We start from the raw sequence: 20,256 nt of genomic DNA, 5'->3' as shown, positions 1-20,256 counted from the left end.
GAATTTATCTACTGACTAACTTCTGGACATCACGTAGGAAAAGTGGGGGTGCGCAGGGGAGTGCACTTAAGTGGCTAAATCTACTTCTCCACTTTTAAATGTATATTTGTGCTGGGAATTACTGTGTTGTTTTTTCCCCCCCATCAGAGTAGGAGTTTGGAACAAGGCATTGAGATCCTCCCTTGCATCTCTTCAACAGAGAGTTGTAAAGGAGGAAAAAAGAATCAAAGGAAGAGTTTAACAGAGAGAAAACAAGATGACGTAACTGCATTCAAATATATCAGTAATCATAACTATTATATTTAAATTAACCTATTTAAAGACAGACTTTAGATAAACAAAATCTAACTATATGCTTTCTGTAAGAGACTTTCCTAAAAGGAAGAAGAAAATCTAGAGTAGTAATATCAATATCAGACACTAGAATTTAAGACAAAAATATTAACAGGTTCAAAGTCCTTTTTTTTTTTTTTTGAGGAAAATCCACCAAGAATGTAAATAATCATGAATAACATAACAAACAGTAACAAAATTAGAAGAAAAATTGAAATTTTAAACACATCTCTATTGGATACAAAGAACAAATTGATAGTCACCAAATGGGAGGGGTGTTGGGGGGCTGGGTAAAAAATGTGAAAGAGATTAAGAAGTACAAATGGCCAGTTATAAAAACAGTCACTGGAATGGAAAGTATGGCATAGAGAATATAGTCAATAATATTGATACCTTAATATGGTAATAACTATGTATAAATGAGTACTAGTCATTGGAGTGAGCACTTCCTAGTCATTGGAGTGAGCACTTCGTAAGGTATATAAATGTCTAATCACTATGATGTACACCTGAAACTAATATATTATATGTCAATTATAATTGAAAAGTAAATTTTAAAAAAAGGGAATTCTGACCCATGATACAACATGAACGAACCTTGAGGATGTTATTATGCTCAGGGAAGTAAGCCAAATAGTATGTGATTCCACTTACAGGTACCACTTATAGGTACTTAGAGTAGTCAAACTTCTAGATTACAGAAATTAGAATGGTAGTCACCAGGACCTAGGGGAAGGAAGGGTACGAGGAGCCAGTTCCATGGAAAAAGAGTTTCTGTTTTGTGAAATGAAGAGTTCTAGAGATGGGTGGTGGTGGTGGTTACACAACAATGGGAATGTGCTTACTACCACTGAACTTCGTACTTTAAAAAATGTTTATGTTATGTGCATTTCAGAATAAAAAATTTAAACAAAATATTCAATATTAGAAATTGGAGCCAGAGAAGTAGCCCAAAATGTGCTTCTTGGTCACTCCCTGTACGCTTAACAGCAACCATATTTACAGTTCACCTTTGAACAAAGTAGGGGTTAGGAGTGAGCATCCTATGTCTGTTAGCCATCTGCATGTTCCTTTTGGAGAAATGTCTGTTCAGGTCCTCTGTCCATTTTTTAATTGGATTTTTTTTTAGTGTTAAGTTGTATGAGTTCCTTATATATTTTGAATGTTAACCCTTTATCAAATATGTCATTGACGAATACCTTCCATTCGGTAGGTCGTCTTTTCATTTTATTGATTTCATTCACTGTGCAAAAGTGTTTTAGCTTTATGTAGTCCTATTTATTTATATTTTCTTTGGTTTCCCTTACCCAAGGAGACATACCCTAAAAAATATTGTTAAGGGCAATGTCAAAGAGTTTACTGCCTATGTTTTCTTATTTTATGGTTTTGGGTCTTACACTGAAGTCTTTAATCCATTTTTTGAGTTTCTTCTTGTGTATGGTGAATGAAAGTGGTTCAGTTTTGGTTTTTTGCATGTACCTGTCCAGTTTTCCCAACACCATTTATTGAAGAGACTGTCGATATCCCCATTGTATATTCTTGCCTCCTTTGTCATAGATTGACTATATAGGCATGGGTTTATAAAAGTTTCTGCTGTTCTGAGAGCCTTGCTTCTTTTTCAGTTTGAAGAACTTTCTCCCTCAGACCTAAGGTTGAAGGAATGTATTTTGCTGCCTTTAGCCTATGAAAAGGAGGCCTGTCTACTCCAGCATCTGCCTCTTAGACAGAGCATTGATTTAGAGGGAACAAACCTGGACTTTGGGTTAACCCAGAATGAACATATATTTACAACACAGAAGGGAGAATTCAGGAAAGCTTGTTTAAACTGTGGTTGCAGCGAACCTCTTTGGAGAAGAAAAATTCCCGTGTGGCTTTATTAAGAGCATTATTTTTTAAAATATAAGGTTTGTCTTTGCAATATAAACTTGAGTCACTTTAGGGATGAATACAACAATATATGTGACAGATATTATTCGCATTGTAAATTTAACAAAGTATTTGTAATTGGTGATATCCGTGATGTTGCCAGTGAATTCAGAAGGTTCTAATGCTGAAAATTCTCTGCGATGCAGTCACAAGGCCTGTGTGTTTGGCACATTAAATATTTAGTATTCAATAGATGAGAGTTTGGAATAAGGAAAGGTTTTATTTATTTAAATGATACCACAAAAGAAGATGGGAGCTCTCTAGTTTTCTCAAATCCTTCTTACGAGCACCCCAAGTTCCAGAGTTTTATATATCCAGGAAAGGAGAGAGGGCAGGGCAAGAGGTGGGATCCAGGGGAAGAACAGGAAATCACATCTCTTTGTTCTCACTCACTCACTCCAGAAGTTTCACCTTTGGCAGAGCTCCTCCAGTCAATTAGCGTATCAGTAGAAGTGCAGGCTGGAATTAAGGGAGAACCTGGGAGCAAAGCATTTCACCTTGTTACGTCTGGATGAGCAAGATTCTCTTATACTAAAGGAAAAAAGCAGGGTCCTTGAGATTTTAGTATAAGTAGAATCTAATTTTACTGAATAAATCCATTGTAGTTACAGGTATAAGTGGATTGTTTCTACATTTTGGCTTATAGACCATAACTATTCTGTTTCACTAATAATAAACCATTACTGCTTTGCAGAGATGTTTCTCTAATTAATGTCTTTCCAAAGAAGTTTCCTTTTGACCTCTCTTTCTTCTCTTAGGCCCTAGCTTCGAATGTTTAGCAAACCTCCATCCTGACCTCTATTCTTTCTTTATTCTCTTAGCAACTCCTTGAGAGCAAAAACTCGTCTTACTAGTGGGTGAAGTGTTAGGCACATACTAGACTTTATGTTTTACGATCAGCTCTAAGCTGGTAATTCTCAAAACCACATTTTTAGTTCTGTGTTCCTGTCCGTAGTTCATTGTTTTTCTTTCAAGTAAATTGATGTCCCATGAAAAAAAGCAGTTCACTCTAGCTCACAATTCAATCAGGGGAGTGTTTTTCCTTGGGAAAACCACTGTATACATTTTGGTGTGTAGCAGAGTGATTTATGTGTACTTCCAATTTTATTTATACAGAATACTGAAAGGTTGTGTACTCAAAGGTTAAGACTAAATAAAATGAATAACTTGAGTAATTTTGACTGCTTCTTAAAGGACATTCTTAAGTGACTCTTAAGGGAAGGTGGATTTTTTTTTTTTGCTGTAAGTACATAATGATGTATAATGAAATGACTGCTGGTAAAGCTGGTGCCATGTCCTTGATTCATGCCAAGGTGTCAACCATTTTACTCACCTACAGTACAAATGTCAACATGGAGAAAAAATCAAATAAAGTCTTAGTATTATTATGAAAAAGAATTTTGACTTTACAAGACCCTTACAGAGAGTCCATAGACCACACTTTGAGAACCTCTGCTCTAGGCTTTCAGGATGTTGTAATAAACAAGACAACAAAGTTGCTGCCTGGTGGAATAAGTTCCAGTGTTGGAAAACAATCAACAAATAGAAAAGTAAACAAGGTGATTTCAGAGTTAGTGAATTCCATGACAAGAATAAAAGAGGGCAATGTGATAGCTAATATCTGAGGTTGGAGGAGGGGCTGCTTTTGAGAAGGACCCTCTGAAGCTGTGACATTTGAAAGGATAGCTCAGGGATGAAAGGGGCCCACCATCACAAGACTGGGGCAAGAGGTTTCTGGAAAGATGATACAGCAAGGGCCAAAGCCCCGAGGCAGGAAAATCCTGGTACTTGAGAGATACAGGAAAGAGGGCAGTCAGGTCTGGAAAATGGCAGTATTTTTTATGACCCTTAAAATTCCTTTGTTATTATCCTGAAAAATGACAACAGTATACATATTAACTCATTTGATTCTTGCAACAATCTTGTTATTACCCCTAGTTTGAGGATGAGAAAACTGAAGCATACAGAGACTAGGAAAATTGGTGTCCCAACTAAAACAACAGGGCAGTTTGGCGACAGAACAGATGTAGGACAAGGTGACCCCCCCTGAGTGGGGATTCAAGTCCTGCCTGGAGAGAGAGGGTTCTTAACTGAGCACAGGAAAGATTTCAAGTGCATGCCAGAATTGAAAGCTTATTAGGAAAAGGGTAATGCTCCATAGACAGAGCGTGGTCTCCTCTCAGAGACAAAGTGAGAGAGCCAAGAGGGACAGACAGAGAGGACTGGTAGAAAAACAGACAGAAAGAGAGACTGGCAGACCCTGAGTGTTCATGGAATTTGAATTATATGTCATTTTTAGTTTCTGTGAATTACAGTGTAAAGACTTGGTTTACCTATTTTCCTTTGATGGTGTTGGGTATACAGTGTGAAAGATAAGGGTATATAGGGAGAAAGCCTGCTGGCAATCTCCAGCCTTTGTTCCAGAGGTTCACTGTGGGTTTTGGCCGTAGGGAAAGAAAGGTTCTGTTCATTTTGTGTAGAGTATGACTTAAAGACTGTTTTCCCTTTGACGTGTGAGTAAATAGTTTGTGAGTAATCCCAGCAAGAATCTTATTTTGTCCTGTAGGTTTCCCATGGGCTGGCAGCAGCACCTTGCAGGCTGGGAACACAACTTGATTTAACATTTAGTTCTCATGCCTCCTTCCTACATTAGAACCTACACTCATGATCTTTAGAGACTGCTTTTGAAAACACAGTCACTCAGTAGATAAAAACTTCCTTGTTAGGGCATATAAAAGTGTGTGTGTGTACATGCATGTGCGTGTGTGTGTGTCTGTGTGTGTGTGTGTGTGTGTCTGTCTGTCTCTGTCTGTCTCTGTCTCTCTCTCTGTCTCTGTCTGTTTGTGTGTGCTATATCTAATTTATCCCTCTGTACTTTGGGTCTGGGGAACTGGAGGCTCTATCACTTTGAGGAAGAAGCAGTAGCCGTAATTCAGTTTCTCTGAATAATAATTCCCCTGAAAAGTGTCTCTTTCAACTTGAGCAGTCACACATGCATTGATTCTTCATGAGGCTTTTGTCTTATTCTAAATGAGATACAAACAAAGAGCAATGAGATGTGAAGCTGACAATCTGTGACAGATTCTTCTGTATAGATTTAGTGATTTATCTAACTCCACAGTGGTCAGATGAGAGGTTACAAAATTATAATGCTCCACTGCCAAGTCCATGCAGAGAAAGGCAGAAGGTTGTAATTCCCTCTCTAGGAGCAAACCTCACCTGAGAACCCAGAGGTAAGGTGACCTGTCAGGTTTGGAAGGAAAGTACAACCTTCCCCTAAATGAGGGCAATGTCATTCTTGAGTCCAGTCCACAGGCACTGGGTAAAGAATTGCAGCTAGCTCAGAAAGTTATTACTTACTTCCTGGTTGTAGGCATTTGTCATCTGGATTGGTATAGAACTGAGACTAACCTTACTGAGACTAACCTGAGTCCAGGGTTTCACCATCTATCTGTACCTTGGCCCTGATAGTAGACTCTGGCTTCTGCTCACCAAAGAACCCTGTTCAGAACTTCAGGAAATTATGTGGGGTTACACATTTAACTCACTACAGCTCAGACAAATTAAAACCACAGCACTTTAAATTTTATTTTTTTATTTTTTAATGAATGAATTAATTTTTTTATGGTGACATTGTTTAACGAATGTTCTGGTTTTAATCGCTAGCTAGATGATGATAGAGAGAGAGAGAGAGAGAGAGAGAGAGAGAGAGAGATAAATAAGGGGACGAAAGTTTTGCCACGCTTATTCTACCTTTTAGGGATATTACTTTGAAGCCATTTATTAAGAAAGAAGACTCAGGAAGAACCTTTGACCTACCCCCCTTTCCTGCCTAAGAGGAGTCAAACAGAAAAACCTGCTTCAGAAGGGGTCTTAGGATGTTTGCCTTAGCCAAATTTGAGTTAAGTATGGTACATACTGTTTTTGAGTTTCCCAGAGAGAATTTTCCTGCCCTGTATCTTCTATTTTCCCTCAACTACCTGTAAATCGCTCATTCTCACTTCTGAAATCTAATATCTCATTCTCCCCTTTCTCATTTATCCAAAATGTCATATAAACCCAATATTGTTTCACTGTCTTTGGAATTTTCATGCATATGTGTATTCCTCATGTGCATGTATTAAAATTTTAATTTTCTCCTGTTGATCTGTCTCTGTTAATTTGATTATTAGCCCAGCCAGAAGAACTTAGAAGGTGGGAGGAAAAGCATTAATTTTTTTTAGCCCCCCAAAATAGATAGATATAGATAGATAGATAGATAGATAGATAGATAGATAGATAGATGATAGATAGATAGATATAGATAGTTGATAGGTAGATAGGAAGAAACGTTCGGCCTTTCTTTTAGTTGGTATTTGAGAACTGGGCTTGGGGTTTCCTGGCATGTGCTGTTCTGTATCAGTTCTGCTCACATCCACTGATTTCCAGCCTGCCGTTCCTGTCCACCCTGTTAATGCACACTCTGTTGGCTTCTGATGCTGCAGCCTAGAGATGAAAGTCCAGTCCCTACTAATGAAGTGTAATCTAATTCCCTTGCTCTCTGAGTCCCTTGCCTTTAGTACTTACTGCTTAGATTTGGGGTCTCCCTTTTTATTTCTGGTACAAAAGGAAATGTTTGTCAAGTTATGCTGTACATGTACATGTGTGTCCATACTTAAATTTATATTTATAAGTTTATATTAAATTTATTTGATATCTTATGCAGCATCTCTATATGTTTAAAGGGAATATACATATTTCATCTACATCCGTTACTAGCCAGAAAACTGACTTAATTTTTAAAAAATAAAATTTAAATAAGTAATGTATTAATTCTTCTTGTTAAAAAAGAGGGTAACACTATAGCTTAGGACAAATTCCCTTCAAATACCACCCCTAGCCCTGTCCCTCATCATCCCAGAGGCAATCTGGGTTGTCATTTAGATTAGCTTTCTCTCAGTTCTTTCAACATTTACACACATTTACATATTTCCTTTAGGAAATATATAATTTCATTCTGTAGTGTCCTTTATTTTCTTTTCATATAAAAAGATATGATAATATATCTATAACTTGCTTTTTTACTCAGTTGGGTGCTGTGGAGAGCTGTCCAGGTTGGCACAGACCTAACCTCATTCTTTTGACTGCCCTTTACCACTGCATACATAGTCTGAAAATACACTTTATTAGCAATTCTTCTAGTCATGGTTCATTGTTTCCAGTTTTTCTCTATGATGAACTCTGCAATGGACAGGCTTGTACATGTTTTATGCTCGAGTGCCACTGTTTTTCAAAAGTAGACACTAATATCTGAAATTGTTGGCTCATAGTGAGACAGAATAGGGAACGGGCTTGGCTCCTCTCCCTTAAATGCCAGCTTCTGCACCACCCAGATTCACTTGCTTTCCAACCACAAACTTCCCCAAGGCTGTCGATCTCCACATCCACATGGGTACACAACCCTGAGCTGACCGCAAGACGACCTCCCTGGGGTGGCAGGAGTGAGCAGCACGCCATCGTGAGCCTACCGAGCATGTGCCAGGACTCGCCTGCTCAGGCACCACAACCAGGAGGAATGGAAAGGGTCACCCGGCTGAGTTCCAGTGGCTCCCTCTCTTTGCCCTATATAATGTCCCAAGCTGCTCCCTTTGGAGAGCCAGCTCGGGAATCCCTCTTCCTGTGCTGGCTCCCTGGTGCTGGAGCCTAAATCCCAATAAACCTTGATTTTGCCTCTTGTTAATTTCTATTACATAGAGAGCCTAAGAGTTCAAGGTTGAAAACAACAGCACACATGTATTTTTATTTTACTCAATATTACCAAATTCTTCTTCAGCGTGGCCGTATCAATTTTGTATTCCCCTTAGCTGTATGTGTGTTTGTGTCTGTGCGTTTTCCCATGCTCATATCAATGTTTTATTAGTGTGTTTAATTTTTGCCAGCACAGTGGTTGCAAATTATCTCAGTGTTCTAAATATAATCAGTATTCATTGATAATTGATGAAAGTCAGCTAACTATTCGTATGTTCATTGGCCACTTGTACTTACTTTTGTATGAATAACTTATCCTATTATTTTTCCATCTTTGCATTGGTTTATTTGAATTTTCCTTTTTTTCCATAGGAGTGCTTTATAGATCCAAATGCTAATCCCTTCTGTGTTATACATATGGTGTATATCATCTCCTAATCTGTCACTTGTTTTTTAGCTTTGTGTAAACATGTACGTTATTCAGACTTATCAGTCTTGTAACTTTGCTTATGATGCCTTTTGTAGTAAAGAACTTATATGCTGTTCAAATTTATCAGTCTTGATGGGCTGAAACATCAATCTATTCTTTTATATCTTTTGCATTCAGAGTTTGGTTTAGGGTGACTTCTCAAATTCATAAGCAGTCTCCTTTATTTTTTCTGATGCATTTAGGGTTTTGTATTTTGTTCAGGTCCTTAATTCCTCTAGAATTTATTTTGTGAATGGCTTAAGTAGAGAATCTAACTTTATCAAAACAAATGATCAGTTGTCTTAATGCTGAGTTAAGCGAATTAACTGAATTGTTAATACTTCCCCCACTAAGAGGGCATTCCATCTTTATTGTACATGTATGTCTCTCTAGCTTGGGTGAACTAGCCATCTACAGAAATCACCCACACTAAGAAAAGACTTAATCATTATGCTGCTGAAATTAGACAAATACCTGAGACTTAACTAAGTGAGCAGGATGTGTCCTTAAAATGAAAACTGTAATTTAGTTATTTTAGAGCCTGTTCAAAATAATGTACAGTAAGTGAGGATTGTTTATACACAGGAAGAATGTAAAAAAGGGATTAAATAGTGAGGATTTGATCATGATTATCTTTCATGGGAATAATCAAATCACTAGAGAAATCAATAAAAATTTCCAGGCCTTTCATGGCTTGAATTAAATAGTTTTTTACATTAGCCTACTCCCTTACCTCTAATTATATGCCCATTAAAAACTTTCTACTAGTCTGTCCAGTTTCACGGTTACCTTGATACAAAAGGAGAGGATGCCCATGGAGATAAAATGAACATTTCTGATGTATTTACTGTTCAACAAAAATTTTAACTTTCACAGCTGGAAGTCTTTTTAAAAGAAAGGGTTTGTTAGGCCATTGCTCCAAAAAAAAGACAGACCAGTCTTGGGGCTTGGAGTCTAAACCACCAGCACCATGGATAGGTAGAGAAGACAACATGTCTGTCATCCGGAGTTTTGCAAATGCTTTTATACATCAAGTAGGGAGGAGAAATATGTATGCCATTCTGAAAGGATTTACATTATCTGTAGACAAAGGAGATGGGGGAAGGCGAATACAGCTAGTTCTGGGATAGGTGCAGTAGAGTCAGCAAGTAAGAAGTATCCTCTTCTAGGGCGCCTGGCTATTCTAGCAGAAATAGTTACCTGGAAATTAATCCTAAATTCCAACAGATATACAAGAATGTGAGCAGTCTTGTCAGAGCTAGTCCACAGCTATTAACAGGCTGTTAGGTCTCTTCCTCTTCCTCTCCAGCTACTGTAATTTTAATTTAGAACATCTTAGAATTTTTTTTCTTGTCGCTATCTTTCTGAATTGAGAAATTGATATTCTTGTGTACAAATTAGTCCATTAAAAGCTTTTTACTTGGCTAAAGCCATACAGTTTTCTGAATATCTAATTCCGTGGTTTTATTTTCAGTGCTTGCATAGAGTCTGGTACATAGAATGTACTTAGTACATTTATTGAATGAATGGATGGCCAAACCATCATCCTCGTTAGGTTAATATTTTAAATGCTTGAATCACGGTAATATTTTCTCCCAGAGTATTACTATGTAAACAGTTTCTTTCTGCAAAGGGATCCAGGCCTATAGCTTGAAGTAGAGCTAATCACATTCAAGGTGGATTGCAAATATCTCACTCATTTATTGCATTCATTCAGTAAAAATTTGCTAAGTACCTATTAACCATGATGCTAATACAATAAAAATTTAAAAAATTTAAAAAATTTTTGGGTGGTAGAGGGGGCTGCAATTGCAAGCAGTTGAAAGTTCCAAGCAGCAGGTCTAAAACAGAGGGAAAACCAAGCTGTTTGTACTCAGCAATGAGAGAAGACTAGCAATCATTAACTGCAGAGGTCCGTGGACCTATCCAACTGGGGCTCAGGTATCAACGACAAAGTAAAAACCCCAGTCCTTTCCAGAAGACTGAGAATTCTCATAGATTAGCGAACCAAGAACCGTTGGACATTTAGGTAATTTCCAGTTTTTACTGTTATCAATAATGCTATGTTAAACCTCTCTGGACAAAAACCCTTGTGTACATCTTCCTTAGGATTGACTCCTTCCTACAAGTAAGTATATTCTCTGGGTCAAAAAAGCCTATGCCAATTTACAGTCCTATGATCAATACAAGAGGGTACTTGTTTCCCATGCTCTTGGCTATACTACATTTGGAAAGATATGGATTTATAGGTCTCCATGAAAATTAAAACAAAATGTTTGCCAATTTTATGTTTAAAATTTCCATTTTATTTTTATTTTAGAACTTTTATTCAGTTAGAAAAAACTTGAATATTATGTTTATGGAGAAAGGAATCTGCCTTACGATATATTGCAATGACCACTGGGATCTTGTTTGTATAGTTATTCTTGTCTGGAAGCAGAAAATATTCTCCAAAGCTTTAACTGATGGGCTTAGGGTAGAGATGGGATGGAAGGGAAAAAATGGTGTCAGAAAAGGTTATGAAAAAAAGGTAATATGATAGGAAATGAAGACAAAAAGAACAAGGGTGAGAAAGGAAAATGGAGAAGCAAGAGGGCCCAGACTCCTGCCACTGCATTCTCTCTGCCTGGGCTTGTCCTCTGCTTTTCTTATGCAGTTGTCTTGTCTGATGGTTCTAGTTTAAACATTTAGCAACTGCAGCTTCCTTTCTTGTCAGAGGAGGAAGTGAAAGAGCAAGGACAATTACGGGCTAAGAAGTAATTACTGGGGTCGAAATGAGAAATCAGCACAGAATACACACACACACACACACACACACACACATATACACATACATATACACACACAGGTATATATCTATTTTGGGGGGGTGGGGAAATTCATGTGTTGGAACTTGCTAATTCACCAGGATCTTAGGGCTCGACAGTCAGACCTTAGTCATTTCTTCCTTTTAATAAAAGATTCCCTCCCTAGTTTTCTACCCGGTCATTGTCTTATTACTAAACACAGCAGTTACCTTCAGACCTCTCTGAAAAGTCTGAAAACGAATTCAAATTCTAATAAGCAGCATTCCTGAATGTTAAAATGTTAGTCAATTGATCACATATTTTACTTTTCTCTACCTCTTAGTATCTTTCCTATTTAATGGAACTCACAGAGCTAAAATTTAATTTAAATACTTTCAAGAGGCTTTTCAGATAACAGAAGAGATGTTTCTCTATAAACAAGTTTAAGATTTAGAAAACCAGCAGTGGCAATGGCTCCAAGATCAGAATATGCCACAATCTAACTGTGGTTTTGTTTTCAAGCTTAGAGGCTGTCGTCCATTTTAAAACTCATTAAGACTAAATATTTCCTCTCATCACCTAACCTAAAAAGGTCCCAATCACATTTATTTAAAGACATAAATCTAAACACACTATACTACAATAAGAACAAACATTAGTAGAGTGATTTTTAAAATCATTAAAAAAAATTATTATCTATTTTGAAAAGTAGGGCTGAGGGGAATTGGAGAGTTAGTCAAAGGGTAAAAACTCGTAGTAAGAAAATGAATAAGTTCTGGAGATCTAACATGTGGCATTGTGATTATTGCTAACAATACCATATTGTAAACTTCAAAGTTGCTATGAGATTAGATCTTAACTATTCTCACCACACAAAAAAGAAATGGTAATTATTTGAGGTGGTGGATAGCTAACACTAGGGTGGTGATCTTATTGCAATATATAAATGTATTAAATTAACATGTTGTACACCTTAAATTTACACAGCGTTACATGGAGATCATGCCTTCGTAAAAGATAAAAATGAGCGAGGAAAAAAACCTAAATATAAGAAAGACCAATGGAAATTTACTTAATATATAACGATATAATTTACTTCATTCGTGAGATGTGTTCTAAATCAGTGAATGTTTAAAGACATTTTTTTCTGCATTTTCAGCAAAGCCAGTATCGCTTGGCTTGTGGAAATAAATCACTTAATACTTAAATACCAATTTTAAAAAGTAGAGTTTTATCACAATTAAAAATACATACATACATACATTCATGAATAAGTTTTTTTTTTTTAAAAGTAAACCAGAATCTAGAATCCTGCGCCCTTTCCAGGGGGTGTGGTTTGCAAGTGGAGCGTTCACGGTTCCAGGGCGCTCACTGTGAGCATCGCAGCCTTCGTGGGCATCAGTGGGGAAGATTAGGCTGCTGAACTTCGAGCTCACCTGAAACCTAAGCGAGCTAAAACTTTAGAAGAGAATTCAGAAGGTGGACTTTATGTAGGTTTAGCTCAATTTACTGAAGCCTGTAATGTATGTCTGAAGGAAGGTGATCAAGATGTTGAACTGTGATGGGCAGCGTGGTATCCCTCCTGTTGATCTTGGAACCAGATAATCAAAAAGCTCTGATTGAAAACCTGTGTGAAAAGCTGGTCAAATTTCTATAAGATGAATGCCCATCTCTGAGACTGCAGTTGCTAAGCAACCTTTTTCATGGGATGGATAAGAATACTCCCTTAAGATGAACAGTATATTTCAGCCTCACTAAAATGGCAGCATCTTGTGAGACCATCCAGTGTATTTCAGCTGAGCTGGATCAAGTTAGAAAATGGATTTCTACTGGAATCTCACCACTGAAAAAAAAATAAAACACCCCCCTGTAAGGCTATTTTATGAAGCACTTGTGGATTGTAAGAAAAGTACTGTCACTTCGAAAATCACGGTTGAATTGCTGGAAGTTACATGAAGGACAATGCTTCCCCAGCTTGGGTTGATGCCCACAGGTGTATTGTATGAGCACTGAAAATCCAAATACGTTTCTTTTTGACCATCTTCTTGCTTTAAAACCAGTCATGTTTTTGGAAGGTGAAGTTATTCATGATATTTTAATTGTTATTGTGAGTGCTAAGTTGGCATCATATGTCAAGTTTTATCAGAATAATAAAGACTCTATAGATTCACTTAGAGACTTACATGAGATGAAACATGAAAAGGCAGTTTTTATATGACAGTTTACTTCTGTTGTCATTTTTAATTTTTCCCTGGCTTTGATAGAAGATACAAAACATAGGTAAGGATACGGGATCCAAGAGCATAGACGATTATGTTGCATGTGGTCCAAGACCATTTTTGCTGGCTATTAGCAGCATCCCTGGAACCAGAGGGAACACACAGCTATTCTTAAAATTGAAGGTTTGGTTTCAGAGGATATATTTTTACCCAGGAAAGAACAAACTTGTTTTACTACTGAAATTATTACTCATTTTCTAAACACTCATCAAAAAAAAAGTTTAAAGAGAATTCTTAAGCTTCTGCAATTATGAGCATGTGATAAAGCCACCATTGTCTTGGCTAATTCCCATTCCCGACAACTACCTTTGTAATTTTGGCACCAAAACAAAACAAAACAAAACAAGACTGTACAATGTGAATTTGTAGGCTTACGTAGTAGCTTTTCAAGATTCCTGCTATATTCTAGGAATACCACAAACATTTTCTAAAAGACCTTGAGCTTACGTTGAAAGAAAAGATATTTACACATGCAGATAAAAATATGTTTTGTCTTCTACTCCCTTCCCTTCCCAAACATGTTTATGCTTTGTATCTTCTATCAAAGCCAGGGGAACATTAAAAATGACAACAGAAGTAAACTGCCATATAAAAACTACCTTCTCATGTTTCATTTCTTGCTTCAGAAAACCATGGTTGGAGAAACAGGAAAGAGCAATGCAGTATTTGGAAGTTGGCGTGTTTCTAAGACACTGCAATTGAGTCATCCTTATAATACTGTGTTAAAAAACATTTTTCACTTTTAAGTTTTTCTGATAAAAAAATATTGTTGGAAATTTAGAAAATATAGAGAAGCGTGAAGTAAATTCACTAGTAATTCACTACCCAGCGAGACCTGTCAACATTTTGGTATTATTTGCTGCCAGTCTTCTTTTTCTATTTTTAGCATATTTGATCATTCTAGAGAATTTTGTACCTTGGTTTTCCCCTTTAATCTGTTTCCTAGGTCATTAAAATTTCTCTTAAACAATTTTCAGTGGCTGCAAAATATTCCCTTTTATGGATGTGTGATCATTTAACTATCTCTTAATTGAATGTTTGTTTTGATTTATCCCTATCAAATAAATTTGAGTTGACTAGGGGGAAAAAAAACCTTAGGTGCTCTCAGATTACCAGATAAAACCTCCTGTTAAAAGTGAATATAATATTTTAGAAATATGGAATAGAATAAGGAGTACATTAAAATTATCCAAGATACCTATAAAATTGTATTAATCAGTGTCACCCCAATAAATTTAATTTAAGAAATGATATAAAATAAAATGATTGGGAAAAAGTAACCTGAGATTCCAAACACCATTTAACATTTGATGTAAATATTCTGGTCTCTTCTGCATATATACACTTTTGAAAAATTTAAATCATATTTATGTCATTTTCTAGGCTGTGTTAAAAACATTTTTAACATTTCCCTCCATTATGAAAAGTCTGTTAAGAGCATGACTTTATTATATACCATGTTCCATAATTTTAATATATTGTTGGACTTTAAAGTTGTTGGAAAACATTTATTGTTATAAATTAGGCTATGATGAATGTCATCTGTTCATAAATCTTTGAATATTGCCTTACATTAAAATCGTTTTCCAGTTTGACTGATTAAAAAAAAATTTAGAACTTTGCCAGCATCAGTAGAAAACAGTCATTTAGCTCAATGTATAAAGTTAAATTCTGTGTGACCAGTCACATTGGGAGTTTTTTGAAGTACTACTACAGTCTTCTCAGACAGGTACCAGACTATTTTAAGCAGAATTTGGCGGTGATCCTTAATTCATATCTTTAACAAATATTTATTGGCACGGTGCAAGGCATTGGAAAGATAACCTGATTAAAACAAAAGGCTCCCCTTTTTGGAATTTGCAATGCAGTGAAGGAGAAAGACTAAAAACAAGTAAATATATACTTGCGAATTGTATTTTCAGAAGGAAATATAATTTGCATTTTTTTAGAAGGAAAAGAACTGGATTCTTAAAGGAGGGACTATGATCATGTGGATGTAGATGTAGAACAGACTTCATGAGATCTGCATGAGGGGGAGTTATCCATGTGAGGGTGGGGTGAGCTTGGCAGAAAACTCTGACAGAGACATCATGAGCAATGACCACTCAGTCACTCAGAGTGCTGCAGCGTTTGGGTTCAATTAGTGTTATTTAATATTTTCTTGTTCATGAATGTATCACTGCATAAGAGTTTAATATTTTACATATGGCTGTGTTCTCTGGACTTTAGATTGAGGACTCTGTGATAAAAGGAAATGTCTTTCATTTCTCTCTACTTTTCTAGCTTTTGTAGAGTGTGCTACATGAAGACGACCCTTAGCTCATGCTACCAACTGAATAAAGGACTATTTCTTTGAGTCTACCTAGTTGGGGATGTCCCCTTGGTTAGATTATTTCACCCAGGAATTTTGTATTCCTAGCATCTAACAGAACATCTGTCATAATTAGTGCTAAGTAAATAAATATCGATGGAATAGTGAATAAAAGACCAAGTGAATGAATAAATTTTTCACTATACTCATATGTTTATTTCCATGGTCCAGTTAAACCATGCACTGAAGCATTCAGTCATTCAACAGATAATTATTAAACATACTAGGCATTGTGCTGGTGCTGGGAATATAGAGGTGAACAGCCCCTGTGGAGTCTATCAAGTATTACAAAAGTCAGAGGTAGAAAATTGATCAAGCATATATGGTATTTTCTTTATTGTCAGGAGTACAGGGGGATCTGAACTTAGCTCAACTTCTTATGCCCCAAATTCAGCACATTCTACCAATAGACATCTGATGCCAGGAACCAATAGAGCTTTTGCTGCTAGGGTTCTATTACCAGGCAGTGGCCATCTTTAGGCTACCAGCAAAACTCCTTATACCCCTGCCATCTTCTTCAGGGACCGTTGACCTGTCGGAAACTTTGGCAACGTTTCCACACCAAAAAGGGGTGGAGTCCTACCCAACCTCACTTGTCTCTTCTGCCAGTTGAGTAGCTCAGCAACTTTCAGACAAGATATGATTATTACGGAACAGAAAAAATTCCTCCACCCAGTGCTAGCAGAGCCAAACACTAAACACCAAGAACTGCAGTAGAGAAAGATTGGCTATTTTATTATGAATGACACCACCCAGGAGAGCAGGAAGCTAATGCTCAAAAGCCCAAACTGCTTGATCCAGGGGTCAGAGACAGGTTTTTAAGGGTATAGGGGGAACATGAATGCAGAAAGGCAAAACTAGCAGGGCAAGTTTTAATTGGAGGACCTTGGAGCTTGGCTATTTATGGTAAAGAGCATCATCACAGGATCTTCCTGGACAATGGACCCTCTGCTTCCGAAAGGGTTTTGGTGTTCAAGTTCAGGTTCTATCCCAGTCATTGTTTCCATGTGTGTCGTGGGGAAGCGAAACTCTGGTTTTGGATGCACCTAGAGGCCAAAGTTTTCTCCTCTGTACATGCTTTGGCCACGTGACCTACAGTTTTTGTCTGTTGTCTCTGAAAAGCAACTCAGTATCCCTTTAAAGAGGATATGACCATTTTGAGCTAGTTCTGCAGTTACAGGATCACAAGTGTCAGATTTAGCTGGGGGGGGGGGGGTATGGAAGGTTATAAACTCTCTATTCCTCCAAAAAGGTGACATACACTGCTCCCGGTCCGCCCTTAAAACTCTCAGTAGTAAAAGTCATCCAACTGGTTGAGCCTATATTACCTTTATGGGAACCAGAGTCTCAGGTGAAAAATTTTGCCTCATTTGAACTTATTCTTGGAGAATGGAGTATCTGTTTTCGACAAGCCAATATCTCCACTGAAATCCATGAAGTATTTGTTAACCTCTAAGGATAGGATAAGATACTTATTCTGCTTCATATCATCCTATTACATTATTCTGTTAACAAGTCAATTCCTCAGTGTCTTAAAAAAAAAAAAAGACCCATATAACTAAGTAGAGTTTATTGGAGTAGATACAGGGTGATTCAATATTAGAAAATCTGTCACCGTAATATTACCATATTAACAGATTAAGAAGGAAAGCCACATGATCATCTCCAGATGCATAAAGAAGCATTAGATAAAACTGAACACTTATTAATATTAAAGTTTAAAAAAAAACAGGAATAGAAGGAAACTTATATAATATAATAAAGGACATCGACCAAAAACTTACAGCAAACATCAAACTTTGGAAGCATTTTCATTAAAGTTAGAAATATGACAAAGTCATATCACTGCACTATTCCATAAAGCAACAATTGTTCTGATGGTTATAATACAAGAAAATGAAATAAGACATAAGAAAGGAAGAGACAAATAGTCTTTTTTACAGATGATATTATTATTTACAAGGAAAGTTCAAGACCATCTACCAGCAACTGATCATATTTATAAAAGAAAATGCAGCGGTATTGCTGGCTATAAGATCAAAATACAGTAATTGTCTCATATGTTAAAAGTAACTAAATAAAAATAAAATAGAAAAAAGGATGATATAACAGCAATAAAAATTGTTAATTACCTCGTAAGAAAAACTAGGCAAAAATACAAGAGCACTAGGGAGAAAATGATAATATATTGTTAAAGGATGTAAAGAGAGACCTAAAAAAAAAAAAAAAAAAGGAGCAATATGTCATGTTCTCATCTGAGAAGAATCCAGACTGAAAAGATATCAAACTAATCTGTTACTCTAATATAATTTGAACCAAAATCCCAATAGGACAAATTAGACAAACTGTTTCTAAAGGTGGCATCCATGAAAAGCCAAAACAATACTGAAAAAAGTAAGGAGAGCTTTCCTTGTTAAAATTGAAACTTACTATAAAGCTTAATACCCTATGGCCCAGCAATTCCTCTTGTATGTGTGTAGTACTTACTGTTTATAAATTCATAAATTTATAGTCAGCGTATAAAAATGTGGACTTAATGGATATACATCAAATCGATAATTATGGTTGCCACAAGAGAGGGTGGGGAATGAGATAAAAAACAAGAACAAGAGAATTTCAACTTTTTTTTTGAGGTATATTTGACATAGAGCATTATATTAGTTTCAGATGTACAACATCATGATTCAATATTTGTATATGTTGTGAAATGATCACCACAATAAGTCTAGTTAACATCTGTCACTGTACAAAATTACAGAATTTCTTTTCTTGTATTGAGAACTTTTATGATTAACTCTCATGGCAACTTTCAAATCTGCAGTAAAGTATTATTAGCTAGTGTTGCTATGTAGTAACCTCATGACTTATTTATTTTATAACTGGGAGTTTGTACATTTTGACTCCCTTTACCTATTTTCCCCACCCACCCCACCTCTCTGGCTACCACTAATTGGTTCTTTGTATCTATGAGCTTGTTTTTTTCTTTTAAGATTCCACATATAAGCGAGATGATATGGTATTTGTCTTTGTCTGATATATTTAACTTAGCATGATGCCCTCGAGGTTCATTCAGGTCTCAAATGGCAAGATTTCATTATTTTTTATGGCTGAACAATATTCCATTATATATACTGCATTTTCTTTACCATTTATCCACTGATGGACACTTAGATTGTTTCCATATCTTGGCTATCGTGAATAACGCTGCAGTGAACATGGAAGTGTATGTAGCTATTTGAGTCAGAGTTTTTGTTTTCTTCAGATAAATACCAAGAAGTGGGATTTCTGGATCATATAATAATTCTATTTTTATTTTTTTTGAGGAACTTCCATACTATTTTCCATAGTGGCTACACCAATTTACATTCCCACCAACAGTGCACAAGGATTCTCTTTTCTCTACTTCCTAGTCAACACTTTGTTATTTTTTTGTCTTTTTGATAATAGACATTCTAACAGGTGTCAGGTGATATACAATTGTGGTTTTAATTTGCATTTCCCTGATGATTAGAAATGTTGAGCATCTTTTCTTGCAGTTGTTGGTTGTCTGTATGTCTTATTTATCAACTTTTTAAAAAAGTTCCGTTTTTAAAATGAATCTGAAGCAGAAATGACAAATGTGAATTTGTCATTGAATACAAATCATTCTATGAATGTTTCTGCATATCTTAAACTTGTCAAAATAAAAAGTCAGTTGATTATCAAAAGAGAAACAAAAACCTTGAGTTTATATTCACCATTTGCTGGCATTTTGCTTTCTAAATAGCACTATCTCCAGATGTTTAGAATTTGAAATACTTCTATAAATTTAGATGGTCTCATAAATATTGTGAATCTTTCAGCATTCTAAATATGCTAAACACTGCTTCTGAAATAAATCTCATTTATTTTTTTTTACCATTCTTTAAAGATTAGTTGTCGTTAATAATAATATACAAATATGACATGGCCCTTAGACCAGGGTAAAATTCTATTGTGGATGTATTTGTAGAGTTTAGGTTCCAAAGAATATAAGGATACTCAAGGTAGCTCCTTCTCTTGGAACAAAGGAGAGTGTCAAGAATAATACTGTTAAAAATTAAGACGTTTTCCCCAGAAAATCCTTGAGTAAGCACAGCAAGGGCAGAATGACATGGGATAACTGTGGAGTGCAGGGAAACAAGAGTAGCTGAACTGCTATTAATGTGAGCAGATCCAGTGTCTCTCTCTCTCTCTCTCTCTTCCCCTCTTCTTCCTCCCCTCCCTGCACCCCTCTCTCTTTTTACTTCCAGCAGTATTCAGTATCATAACTTGATTCTTTTGGTTTCTGAGACACCATTATATGGCCCTGTGTTGGTTGGCCTTCCGGTCATTCCTCTCATTCTT

At 36.3% G+C, this 20,256-nt stretch overlaps 1 pseudogene; it reads left to right on the top strand.

The window, feature by feature from the left end:
* Positions 1–7,771: 7,771 nt before the first annotated feature.
* LOC107512670 lies at positions 7,772–18,537 on the top strand (annotated as a pseudogene).
* The last annotated feature ends 1,719 nt before the right edge of the window (positions 18,538–20,256 follow it).

The sequence above is a fragment of the Rousettus aegyptiacus genome, unplaced genomic scaffold (assembly GCF_014176215.1).
Source record: "Rousettus aegyptiacus isolate mRouAeg1 unplaced genomic scaffold, mRouAeg1.p scaffold_m13_p_2, whole genome shotgun sequence".
Lineage (NCBI taxonomy): Eukaryota > Metazoa > Chordata > Mammalia > Chiroptera > Pteropodidae > Rousettus > Rousettus aegyptiacus.
The sequence above is the reverse complement of the archived record's forward strand: the minus strand, read 5'-3'. Positions and strand labels throughout refer to the sequence as shown.